Source organism: Schistocerca nitens, chromosome 8, assembly GCF_023898315.1.
Source record: "Schistocerca nitens isolate TAMUIC-IGC-003100 chromosome 8, iqSchNite1.1, whole genome shotgun sequence".
In the NCBI taxonomy this organism is placed as follows: domain Eukaryota; kingdom Metazoa; phylum Arthropoda; class Insecta; order Orthoptera; family Acrididae; genus Schistocerca; species Schistocerca nitens.
The window spans coordinates 248857373-248871864 of NC_064621.1; positions in this window are offsets into that span (position 1 = coordinate 248857373).

Consider the following 14492-nt stretch of genomic DNA (forward strand, 5'->3'; position numbering starts at 1 on the left):
TATCTTTGCTGCCTGAACGAGGAGCGGTACCCTCCTCCATCGGACCCTATCAGCGTACCCCTTGCCCTCAATAACTTAATGAAGTAGTTTTTTGGAGAATAGGATAACTGTTTCCAGTGCTCAACTAAGGATGTGAAACGTCCCCTTTTAACAATTTTTACAACTGTGCTTAAACCTGACACACAATATTTTTTAGCGTAACGCAATCTGACTTTCAACACACAATATTTTGTTAGCGCAACGCAATCTGACTTTCAAAATTCTCTACAAGAGAATGGCCCTGACTAACATTAACCTATACGTCTCACAAATCACTTACCTCACCAAAAATCTTCGCTGCTCAAGCTACTGCAATACAGCGAGCGCCACTACTGCCAGCTAAATAAAAGATTCAAACTATGGAACGCACTAACTACTGATAGGGATAGTTAGCAAATGAAAGATATTAATAGAGAACAAACAATGTATTTACCTTAATATCATATATAGAGCAGTTCATGACAAATTACAAAATTCCGCCATCTCTCTCCCCACATCCACCACTGCTGGCGGCTCACCTCCAACTGCGCAACGCTACGCGCTGTTCATAGCCAGCTGCCTAACACTACAATGGCGAGTATTACAACAATGCAAAGCTGCCACAGACTGCACACAGCACAGCCGGTGATTTTCATACTGAGGTGGCGTTACCAATAAAAAAACCTAAACAGCCTACTTACAGATGACTTTCTAAGCCAAGATAGTCCCCTGGAATTAAAGGGCATCTCCCTTGCCTCCCAAAAGCACATTCACTGGTGTAGAGTTTATTACCCCAAGACAGAAGCGCCTGGTACGATACTGCAAAGCATCGATCTTGCTTTGTAGAGATGTCGAAGCATTGCCATACAGTGTGCACCCATAATCCAGTAGAGACCAAATCATGCCACGGTAATGAGTCAATAGGACCGTAACATCAGGTGGAATTATTGCAATTAAGAAAGCTCTTCAATAAGAGGCAAGTCAATTCGACGACATATTTACTGTTATGAATTCGACTCGTACACTGGAAAACATGGAAAAGCAACAATGAGGCTCCGACGCTAACCGTCATGTAATGAAGTTAATCTACTAGGGTGAAGTTAACATAAAAATGTCCAGTTATTAGGGATAAAGGGACACACTGGTATCTCATGTAAGGAGATGGCGAAACAAAACACACTTATTTCATAATACTAGAGGCACCTGTAGAAATAGAAAAGCAACTGAAATCACTCAACAGAGGAGAGTCCACTGGACCTGACGGGATACCAATTCGATTCTACTCAGAGTACGCGAAAGAACTTGCCCCCCTTCTAACAGTCGTGTACGGCAAGTCTCTAGAGGAACGGAAGGTTGCAAATGATTGGAAAAGAGCACAGGTAGTTCCAGTTTTCAAGAAGGGTCGTCGAGCAGATGCGCAAAACTGTAGGGCCATATCTCTGACATCGATCTGTTGTAGAATTTTAGAACATGTTTTTTGTTCGCGTATCATGTCATTTCGGGAAACCCATAATCTACTCTGTAGGAATCAACATGGGTTCCCGAAACGGCGATCGTGTGAGACCCAACTCGCTTTATTTGTTCATGAGACCCAGAAAATATTAGATACAGGCTCCCAGGTAGATGCCATTTTCCTTGACTTCCGGAAGGCGTTCGATACAGCTCCGCAATGTCGCCTGATAAACAAAGTAAGAGCCTACGGAATATCAAACCAGCTGTGTGGCTGTGTGTGGCTGGATTGAAGAGTTTTTAGCAAACAGAAAACAGCATGTTGTTCTCAATGGAGAGACGTCTACAGACGTTAAGTAACCTCTGGCGTGACACAGCGAAGTGTAATGGGACCATTGCTTTTCACAATATGTATAAATGTCTTAGTAGATAGTGTCGGAAGTTCCATGCGGCTTTTCGCGGATGATGCTGTAGTATACAGAGAAGTTACAGCATTAGAAAATTGCAGCGAAATGCAGGAAGATTTGCAGCGGATAGGCACTTGATGCAGGGAGTGGCAACTGACCTTTAACATAGACAAATGTAATGTAATGCGAATACATAGAAAGAAGGATCCTTTATTGTATGATTATGTGATAGCAGAACAAACACTGGTAGCAGTTACTTCTGCAAAATATCTGCGAGTCTGCGTACGGAACGATTTGAAGTGGAATGATCATATAAAATTAATCGTTGGTAAGGCGGGTGCCACGTTGAGATTCATTGGGAGAGTCCTTAGAAAATGTAGCCCATCAACGAAGATGGTGGCTTACAAAACGTTCGACCTATATTGGTCATCAGTGTGGGATCCGTACCAGGTCGGGTTGAAAGAAGAGATAGAGAAGATCCAAAGAAGAGCGGCGCGTTGCGTCACATGGTTATTTGTTAAGCGTGATAGCGTTACGGAGATGTTTAGCAACGTCGTGGCCGATTCTGCAAGAGAGGCGCTCTGCATCGCGGTGTAGCTTGCTGTCCAGGGTTCGAGAGGATGCGTTTCTGGATGAGGTATTGAATATATAGCTTCCCCCTACTTATACCTCGCGAGGAGATCACGAATGTAAAATTAGAGAAATTCGAGAACGCACGGAGGCTTTCCGGCAGTCGCTCTTCCCGTGAACCATGCGCGACTGGAACAGAAAAGGTAGGTAATGACAGTGGCACGTAAAGTGCCCTCCGCCACACACCGTTGGGTGGCTTGCGGAGTATAAATGTAGATGTAGATGTAAATGTAAATGTAGATATTAGGGAAATGGATATATTGTACTACTCGTCTGCGGGCCCCTGCAGCAAAGCTGTGTGAAGGCGTTCTTGGTATATGTGTTATACGCCTCACGGTCTGCTTTGCACGCGAGCCATTTTGATAACGGCATGTAAGGACCTGGATCATCTCATTTATCGTAGTTATTCGAATAGCAAAATGATCAGACCCTACCGATTAGGAGCCGACCTTCCACTTAAACTTTTGGGAGATATTCGAAGAGCACAAGGTGACGTCAGTTGCAGATGCTTTTTCCAGGCGCCGGGATGTGACTTGGGCAATCATAGTTCAGAATAAACTATGTGTATTCATCTTTGATGTTCAAAACTGCTGCTCCATATTTACGTTCATCTCACATTACCAGATCGCACTGTTTGCACTGAAGTCTCCACAAAACAGGAAAAGGGGTCGAATAGGTTAAACCAACGGATGACATTCATCAATTTACATTCTGGCTCTTGGAGGGCAGTATACAGGGTGGTCCATTGATCGTGACCGGGCCAAACATCTCACGAAATAATCGTCAAACGAAAAAACTACAAAGAACGAAACTAGTCTAGATTGAAGGGGGGAAACCATATGACGCTATGGTTGGCCCGTTAGATGGCGCTGCCATAGGCCAAACCGATATCAAATGCGTTTTTTTTAAATAGGAACCCCCATTTTTACCACATATTCGTGTACTACGTAAACAAATATTAATGTTTTAGTTGGACCACTTTTTTCGCTTTGTGATAGATGGCGCTGTAATAGCCACAAACATATGGCTCACAATTTTAGACGAACAGTTGATAACAGGTAGGTTTATTAAACTAAAATACAGAACGTAGGTATGTTTCAACATTTTATTTCGGTTGTTTACAAAGGTACATGTATCACATTGTGACAACCGAAATAAAGTGTTCAAACGTATCTACGTTCTGTATTTTAATTTAAAAAACCTACCTGTTACCAACTGTTCGTCGGCCGGTGTGGCCGAGTGGTTCTAGGCGCTTCAATCTGGAACCGCGCAACCGCTACGGTCGCAGGTTCGAATCCTGCCTCGGGCATGGATGTGTGTGATGTTCTTAGGTTAGTTATGTTTAAGTAGTTCTAAGTTCTAGGGGACTGACGACCTCAGATGTTAAGTCTCATAGTGCTCAGAGCCATTTGAACCAACTGTTCGTCTAAAATTGTGAGCCATATGTTTGTGACTATTACAGCGCCATCTACCACAAAGCGAAAAAAGTGGTCCAGCTAAAACATCTATATTTCTTTACGTACTACACGAATATATAACAAAATCTGGGGGTTCCTATTTAAAAAAAACGTAGTTGATATCCGTTTGACCTATGGCAGCGAACATCTAGCGGGCCAACCATAGCGCCATCTGGTTTCCTTCTTCAAGCTAGATGAGCTTCGTTTTTTGTAGTTTTCTCGTTGGATTCTAGATATTTGGCCGTGTCACTATCAATGGACCACCCTGTAGTACCACTACGGAGAGTTCTAAAGTCTTTAAGCGAGTACGCAATGCTACAGCCTGAAAGCCTCTTATAAGTGTGTGGTCGCTGTAGAGGCAGGAACTAAGGAACTAACAAAAACACCGTAACTCCGACTTTTGCGTCGTGTCTGTCTTCCCGAAAAATGTGAAAGCCCGGGAGCGAGAACAATGAATATGATTTAAACCAAGTGTCTGAGCTGAAATGTGTGTTTGTTGTTGTGGTCTTCAGTCCTGAGACTGGTTTGATGCAGCTCTCCATGCTACTCTATCCTGTGCAAGCTTCTTCATCTCCCAGTACCTACTGCAACCTACATCCTTCTGAATCTGCTTAGTGTATTGATCTCTTGGTCTCCCTCTACGATTTTTACCCTCCACGCTGCCCTCCAATGCTAAATTTGTGATCCCTTGATGCCTCAAAACATGTCCTACCAACCGATCCCTTCTTCTAGTCAAGTTGTGCCACAAACTTCTCTTCTCTCCAATCCTATTCAATACCTCCTCATTAGTTACGTGATCTACCCACCTTATCTTCAGCATTCTTCTGTAGCACCACATTTCGAAAGCTTCTATTCTCTTCTTGTCCAAACTAGTTATCGTCCATGTCTCACTTCCATACATGGCTACACTCCATACAAATACTTTCAGAAACGACTTCCTGACACCTAAATCTATACTCGATGTTAACAAATTTCTCTTCTTGAGAAACGCTTTCCTTGCCATTGCCAGTCTACATTTTATATCCTCTCTACTTCGACCATCATCGGTTATTTTACTCCCTAAATAGCAAAACTCCTTTACTACTTTAAGTGTCTCATTTCCTAATCTAATTCCCTCAGCATCACCCGACTTAATTTGACTACATTCCATTATCCTCGTTTTGCTTTTGTTGATGTTCATCTTATATCCTCCTTTCAAGACACTGTCCATTCCGTTCAACTGCTCTTCCAAGTCCTTTGCTGTCTCTGACAGTATTACAATGTCATCGGCGAACCTCAAAGTTTTTACTTCTTCTCCATGAATTTTAATACCTACTCCGAATTTTTCTTTTGTTTCCGTTACTGCTTGCTCAATATACAGATTGAATAACATCGGGGAGAGGCTACAACCCTGTCTCACTCCTTTCCCAACCACTGCTTCCCTTTCATGCCCCTCGACTCTTATAACTGCCATCTGGTTTCTGTACAAATTGTAAATAGCCTTTCGCTCCCTGTATTTTACCCCTGCCACCTTCAGAATTTGAAAGAGAGTATTCCAGTCAACATTGTCAAAAGCTTTCTCTAAGTCTACAAATGCTAGAAACGTAGGTTTGCCTTTTCTTAATCTTTCTCCAAGATAAGTCGTAAGGTCAGTATTGCCTCACGTGTTCCAACATTCCTACGGAATCCAAACTGATCTTCCCCGAGGTCAGCTTCTACCAGTTTTTCCATTCGTCTGTAAAGAATTCGCGTTAGTATTTTGCAGCTGTGACTTATTAAACTGATCGTTCGGTAATTTTCACATCTGTCAACACCTGCTTTCTTTGGGATTGGAATTATTATATTCTTCTTGAAGTCTGAGGGTATTTCGCCTGTCTCATACATCGTGCTCACCAGATGGTAGAGTTTTGCCATGACTGGCTCTCCCGAAGCCATCAGTAGTTCTAGTGGAATGCTGTCTACTCCCGGGGCCTTGCTTCGACTCAGGTCTTTCAGTGCTCTGTCAAACTCTTCACGCAGTATCTTATCTCCCATTTCGTCTTCATCTACATCCTCTTCCATTTCCATAATATTGTCCTCAAGTACATCTCCCTTGTATAAACCCTCTATATACTCCTTCCACCTTTCTACCCTCCCTTCTTTGCTTAGAACTGGGTTTCCATCTGAGCTCTTGATATTCATACAAGTGGTTCTCTTCTCTCCAAAGGTCTCTTTAATTTTCCTGTAGGCAGTATCTATCTTACCCCTAGTGAGACAAGCCTCTACATCCTTACATTTGTCCTCTAGCCATCCCTGCTTAGCCATTTTGCACTTCCTGTCGATCTCATTTTTGAGACGTTTGTATTCCTTTTTGCCTGCTTCATTTACTGCATTTTTATATTTTCTCCTTTCATCAATTAAATTCAATATTTCTTCTGTTACCCAAGGATTTCTATTAGCCCTCGTCTTTTTACCTACTTGATCGTCTGCTGCCTTCACCACTTCATCCCTCAGAGCTACCCATTCTTCTTCTACTGTATTTCTTTCCCCCATTCCTGTCAATTGTTCCCTTATGCTCTCCCTGAAACTCTCTACAACCTCTGGTTCTTTCAGTTTATCGAGGTCCCATCTCCTTAAATTCCCACCTTTTTGCAGTTTCTTCAGTTTCAATCTGCAGTTCATAACCAGTAGATTGTGGTCAGAATCCACATCTGCCCCAGGAAATGTCTTACAATTTAAAACCTGGTTCCTAAATCTCTGTCTTACCATTATATAATCTATCTGAAACCTTTCAGTATCTCCTGGCTTCTTCCATGTATACAGCCTCCTTTCATGATTCTTGAACCAAGTGTTAGCTATGATTAAGTTATGCTCTGTGCAAAATTCTACAAGGCGGCTTCCTCTTTCATTCCTTCCCCCCAATCCATATTCACCTACTATGTTTCCTTCTCTCCCTTTTCCTACTGACGAATTCCAGTCACCCATGACTATTAAATTTTCGTCTCCCTTCACTACCTGAATAGTTTCTTTTATCTCGTCATACATTTCATCTATTTCTTCATCATCTGCAGAGCTAGTTGGCATATAAACTTGTACTACTGTAGTAGGCATGGGCTTTGTGTCTATCTTGGCCACAATAATGCGTTCACTATGCTGTTTGTAGTAGCTAACCCGCACTCCTATTTTTTTATTCATTATTAAACCTACTCCTGCATTACCCCTATTTGATTTTGTATTTATAACCCTGTAATCACCTGACCAAAAGTCTTGTTCCTCCTGCCACCGAACTTCACTAATTCCCACTATATCTAACTTTAACCTATCCATTTCCCTTTTTAAATTTTCTAACCTACCTGCCCGATTAAGTGATCTGACATTCCACGCTCCGATCCGTAGAACGCCAGTTTTCTTTCTCCTGATAACGACGTCCTCTTGAGTAGTCCCCGCCCGGAGATCCGAATGGGGGACTATTTTACCTCCGGAATATTTTACCCAAGAGGACGCCATCATCATTTAATCATACAGTAGAGCTGCATGTCCTCGGGAAAAATTACGGCTGTAGTTTCCCATTGCTTTCAGCCGTTCGCAGTACCAGCACAGCAAGGCCGTATTGGTTAATGTTACAAGGCCAGATCAGTCAATCATCCCGCCTGTTGCCCCTGCAACTACTGAAAAGGCTGCTGCCCCTCTTCAGGAACCACATGTTTGTCTGGCCTCTCAACAGATACCCCTCCGTTGTGGTTGCACCTACGGTACGGCCATCTGTATCGCTGAGGCACGCAAGCCTCCCCACCAACGGCAAGGTCCATGGTTCATGGGGGGAGGCTGAAATGTGTATATCCTCTGAAAGTAATTCTCTCCACAGGGTTCCTCTGTTGGAAATGACCGACCTGGCGTTCCATTGTAGAATTTTAATCGCTATTTTATTGATTTACAGTTTCTAGTAACACCTTGCGTATAGCTGTGGAATTGACTGGTCCTTGTGGTACCGTTTGGACCTGCGTGATAAGATTAAAGAGTTTTTTTAGCAGTGTAAGTGAATCTGGAGTAGACGTTCTTGCTGTTGCCATCTCCGGAGTGGAACTTTCATTACAAGTGCTCTTCAGTGACTTGGAGGAATGGTGTATCGTTGGGAATAGACTGCTGCGTATCAGCCCCAGTGGCAGGGTGTTCGGGTGCAGAGGTGGTGGCGGTGTCCATCGGGCATGGCGTCGTTGCTTTGTGACCGTATATCTGTGCGGCTGAGCCGGCAGTTCTCGGAAGGCTCGTGTTTTATGTGGGGATAGAGGAGACAGCACTGCTTCAGCTTACGGCCTATGTGGGACAGCCGCCTAGGCTTCCAAGAAAGTGACGCCTCCTTCAGTAGTGACTACGTTAACGTACCCCTGGTGGGCGTTCCCTGGACACTAACACTTTAAAGCCGTGTGCGCCTAGTTGCAATGTACACACCGCGGTTGAGAGGGGAGGCTATCTGCTCGCGGATGATTTCCCCCTCATACAGCGCACATCATTGCAAAGTGGCACTGGCTGATTAAATCTGAGACAGTTAAAACACAGCCGCAAAGAAGGGACATAAACAGAAGAGCCAAAGAGACTGGTACAACAGCGTAACATCGTATAGGGCCCCCGCAAGCAAGCGGAAGTGGCGCAACTCGACATAGCATGGACCCTCTGAAGTGGTGCTTGAGAGAACTGACACCATGTATCCTGAAGGGATGTCCATAAATCTGTAACAGTACGAGTGGGTGGAGATCTCTTCTGAATAACACGTTGCGAGGCATCCCAGGTATGGTCAATATTGTTCATGTTTGGGGAGTTTGGTGACCAGCGGAAGTATTTAAGCTCAGAAGAGTGTTCCTAGAGCAATTATGGAATTGTGGGGTGTCACATTGTCCTGTTGGAATTGCCAATGTCTGTCGGAAAGCACAATGTACATGAATGGATGCAAGTAATCAGACAGGATGCATACGTACGTGCCACCTTTCAGAGTCTTATCTAGACGTATCAGGTGCACTTTATCACTCCAAATGCAACGCTCCACACAATTACAGAGCCTTCACCAGCTTGAACAGTCCGCTGCTGACATTCATGGCCCAAGGATTCATGAGATTGTTTCCATACTCGTGTACGCCCATCCACTCGATACAGTTTGAGACTCGTCCGACCAGGCAACATATTTCCAATCATCAATAGTCCAATGTCGGTGTTGACAGGCCTACACGAGGAGTAAACCTTTGTGTCGTGCCGTCGTCAAGGGTACACGAGTGGGCCTTCGGCTCCGAAAGCACATATCACTTATGTTTCGTTGAATGGTACGCTCGCTGGCAGTGGCTGGTGGCCCATCATTGAAATACGCAGAAATTTGCGGAAGGGTTGCACTTCTCTCTCGTTGAGCGATTCGCTTCAGTGGTACTTGGTCCCATTCTTGACGGATCATCTCCGGGCTACAGCAATGTCGAAGATTTGATGTTTTATCGAATTCCTGATATTCACGGTACATCCGTGAAATGGTCGTACGGGAGAATCCCCACTCATCGCTGTCTCGGAGATGCTGTATTCCATCGCTCAGCGCCGACTGTAACACCACGTTCAGACTCACATCTTGATAACCTGACACTGTAGCAGTAGTAGCCGATCTTACAACTGCGCCAGACATTTGTTGTCTTATATAAACGTTGCCGACCGCATCGCCGTATTCTGTCTGTTTACATATCTCTGTATTTGAATATGCATGCCTTTGGAGCTTCTGTGTATATATCCAGTGGACAAAGCATCCCGTAAATTATGTCTGATAATACTTGCGAGGGAAACTGAACCACACACGCGTCAAATGGTGAGATGATGGTTATTCCGTCCTTCATCACTTGTTTTGACATGCACTTAACATGCAAGAAAGTACACTGCTGGCCACCGTAAATGCAACACCAAGAAAGACAAGAGGTAGGACAACAAGATTTATTTCGTAGATAACATGTTGATCAAGTATCAGATGATTACGTGTACAGACGTCTGTGACATGTGGTTCCTGCCAGAATCAGTAGCCAGAGTAGGCGCCATTGTTGGAGAACACCGCTGCCACACGTCTCGGCATTGAGTCAAAGAGACGTTGGATGTGTTCCTGGGGTACAGCAGCCCAAGCAGCTTCCACACGTTGCCAAAGATCATCTGGTGTGGCAGCTGGGGATGTAATCTGGGTCACTCGTTGAGCAACCATGGACCACATGTTTTCTATCGGCGAAAGATCCGGAGAGCGAGCCGGCCAGGGAAGCAATTCAATCTGGTTATTGACGAAGAACCTTTGGACAATGCGTGCCACGTGTGTTCGCGCCTTATCCTGTTGAAATATGGCTGTGGCCGAGCCCTGAAGGTAAGGAAGGACAACTGGCTCCAGCAACTCGGATATGTAGCGCCGGCTATTTAAAGTACCGGCAATGCGTACTAGAGGCGTGCGACAGTAATATCCAATACCGCCCCATACCATAATACCCGGTGCAAGACCAGTGTGGCGGTGCATAATGCAGCTGTCCAGCATCCTCTCTCCACGGTGTCTCCACACTCGAATCCGACCATCGTGGTGCTGCAGACAGAAGCGTGCCTCGTCAGTAAAGACAACGTCATTCCATTCTGCCGTCCACATCCGTCGGTCATCACACCATTGGCGACGGAGACGTCTGTGGTTCTGCGTCAATAGTAGACGAAGCAATGGACGTCTTGCGGACAGACCACTCTGCTGTAAACGGCGTCGAATGGTACGCGCAGACACTGGATGATGCGTTACAGACGCAATGTGCTGTGCTATGGCTCGGGATGTCACTGAGCGATCCGTCACTGCCATGCGCACAATTTGCCTATCAGCACGTGCAGTGGTGCACCGAGGTGAATGCGATCGACCACGTCGGTCCGTCGTACCCTCCTGCATCCAACGGTCACATATCCGCATTACAGTTGTTTGGTTTCGTCCAACACTACTAGCGATTTCTCTGTATGATAATCCACAATCTCGGTAAGCCACTATCCTTCCTCTGTCGAACTCGGATACTTGATCAAACGATGTTCTCTGTTGTCTACGAGGCATAACTGATCGTCTTGTGAAACAACCACAAGGTAAACACACGTGCCGAACGTACACTCGTCGAAATCGCCAAGCCTTAAATGGCGCTATGAGGTGGCGCCACAGGCGCGCGTGATGTGCGTCTGCGCTGAAATTCTAATCAGTTGCATATCTCATCGCTGCAAACCCATGGTGTAAATTTCACTTGATTCGGATGCTTCCTTCGGGGTGTTGCATTTACGGCGGCCAGCAGTGTATATGTTAAAACTATGGCATTCTGGCGTTCTTCCTCTTTTAGGCTGATGTCAGTTGTTCTGATTAATAACTGTTGCCTAATGATGTGACTTGCTATAGAGGTCTCCCTTTCGTGAGCAGAAAATACCCGGGACTCATCCGTACGTTAGCTCCCGTAGGAGAGTTATGTTCAACTCTGACTCTGTTCCGTCCTGTCGATAATATATTTGTAATGTCTCTCTAGCACTGTGAATTCATTGTGTACACAAGCTTTCCAGTAGCCAGCGGATGCAACCTACCGACGTTCATGCTCGTTATTCATCATATATGGAAAGAGGGCCATTGTCACTGTCTCCGTAACGGTTACTTTTGTTCACTTCAGAAGCTGACCGACCGGTGAGAACAGCTTTGTTTGTATCACGAGTTGGTGCAACACGAGAAGAGCTTGGCAAGTGCAGATTCGGGAATGGGTCTACAGCTGTAGTAAAGCTTTAGATACACACTACTGCGATAAGCTGGCTACTTCCCTTGTTTGGTTGACATACTGCTCCACGGCGAGTCCTGCTCGTTTGTCGCTGCTCTCATCTTCTTAATGATACAAAGTCCACTTCTGTACGCCACCCGCAGCACCGGTGGCGGACGAGATGATGGTGTTACAGCTGGGATAATGACTGAGAACGTCCATGGCCTCCGTGACCGCCGACAGTAGTGGCTGCTGGTTTTCTACCGAACGACGCACGGTTATGGCCTAAGGGCCGGATAACCGCCTTCTCGGTATGGGTCGCTGTCCCTGCTTAGAATAACTTTATGTGGCATCTGTACCAACTGGCGGTCCCGGCAATGCACTGCCCTTTCAATTTAAGTCTTCCTCACGCACGTAGCACGAACACAAGCGACGGAATGACATTAAATACGAAAATCGAAGTAAACAACGCTTGGCGACTACAAGGATGTTAATGCCTCAGAGTCTTGGTCCTATACCACTTTGTGAATCTGAAGATGGCAGAAGCCAACAAAATCCCAAATGAGATTAAAAGAGTCGCAGGTGACATGTAAGAGGCTCTTCTGGTGAATAATGCGAGAATAGCAGAGGAATTCATTACGTAGTGCCAGCGAAATAGAAAAGAAAATTGTGAACGTGTTAGATGACGATCAGTTTAGCTTTAGGAAAGGTGACGGCACCAGAGAGGCAAGTCTGACGTTGCGGTTGATTATGGAAACAAGACTAAAGAAAAATCAAGACATGTTCATAGGATTTGTTGACCAGAAAAAGCGTTCGACAATGTAAAATTGGGCAAGATGTTCGAAATTCTGAGAAAAATAGGGGTAAACTCGGGTAAATACAATGCCTACAAGAATCAAGAGGAAATAATAAGAGTGGACGACCAAGAACGAAATGCTCGGATTAAAAATGGTGTAAGACGGAATTCTGCTACGTAGGCAGGAAAAAACCAATGACGGACGGAGCAAGGAGGACATCAAAATCAGACTAGCACTGACAAAAAAGGTTTTCCTGGTCAAGAGAAGTCTACTAGTATCTAACTAGGTCTTAATTCGAGGAAGAAATTCCTGAGAATGTACGTTTAGAGCACAGCATTATATGGTAGTAAAACATGGACTGTTGGAAAACCGGAACAGAAGAGAATCGAAGCATTTGAGATGTGGTGCTACAGACGGATGTTGAGAATTAAGTGGACTGATAAGGTAAGGAATGAGGAAGTTATGCTCAGAATCGGAGAAGAAAGGAACAGTGGAGAATTACGACATCTGTTAAGGCATCAGGGACTGACTTCCATGGCACTAGAGGGAACTAAAGAGGGCAGAAACTGTAGAGGAAGACAGAGATTGGAATACATCCAGCAGGTAAACGAGAAAGTAGGCTGCAATTGCTACTCTGAGGTGAAGAGGTTAGCACAGTGGAGACATTCGTGGTGGGCCGCGTCAAACGGGTCAGAAGACTGATGACGCAAAAAAAAGTGCCAGCGGAGCGAGGAAATACAACAGAAAAGATTAGAAAGAGAAATATATAGCCGACTCTCGAATGGGTGCCTTATGGCACCTGTGGAAGGCTTCAGCTATTACTCACTCAGGTGAAAAGAGTCATGTGACCGCGATAGGCATATATATAGATAGGCACATATGCAGATGGCGGTAGTATGGCAGTGCATTGCCGGGACTCCCATTTGCACTCAGGTGATTCATGTAAAAAGGTTTCCCATGTGATTATGGCCGCACGAGGGGGTTAACACACCTTGAACCAGAATGATAGTTGGAGCTAGAGGCATGGCACACTTCATTTCGGGAATCACTAGGAAATTCAATATTCTGTGATCCACAGTATCATGTGTGTGTCAAGAATACAAAATTTTAGGCATTACGTCTCACCACGGACAACGTATGGCCGTCGACCTTCACTTAATGACCGGGATTCGACTCGTACAGGTGCAGTCAACTCCTCCGCCAATTATAACGACCCACTGAAGAATATTCCGCAGCTCGTGGTCTCGCGGTCGCGTTCTCGCTTCCCGAGCACGGGGTCCCGGGTTCGATTCCCGCCGGGGTCAAGGGTTTTCACCTGCCTCAAGATGAGTGAGTGTTTGTGTTGTCCTCATCATTTCATCATCATTCATGGAAGTGGCGAGATTGGACTGAGCAACGGTTGGGAATTTGTAAGGACGCTGATAACCGCGCAGTTGAGCGCCCCACAAACCAAACAACATCATCATCCACTGAAGAACAGATATTTGGAGGAAGAGGAAAATTTGCTATCATATTTCCACTGTGGGTGCCATGGACATACTGTATGCTATTGCATAGAAAGAAGGCGTATCTTTGACGACTATGACACAGCGTGACGTCAACCATCGTAACAGTCGTATTCAGTGCAGTGAACTGCTAATTATTTTAGTCGGTCCGTGGGACAAAGTCCATCACCTTACCCTGGGCGAGATAGCTCACAAACACAGGTACCCGTTCCCCATAGTTGTACGGAGGTACCAGCTGCTCCTGTAGCCATCAGATTGAGGAAAACTTAGCGAAGCGAGCATCTACGGAGGTGATGCCACCACAGAGAAAAATCGTGCATGGATGATAGTTCCCAAAATGTAAGGAAATCTCATCAATATCATCAGCAAACTGTGGCACTGCCGGAGTACTAAACGACTCAGAAAACTTTTTTCTGCTGTGTCGCCAGCTAAAGCAGACCATATACCACGACATGAATGTAAATCTGCTGAAGGTCGAAAATGGGAAATACATCTTACTGACATGTACATGTATTCCAGCAAT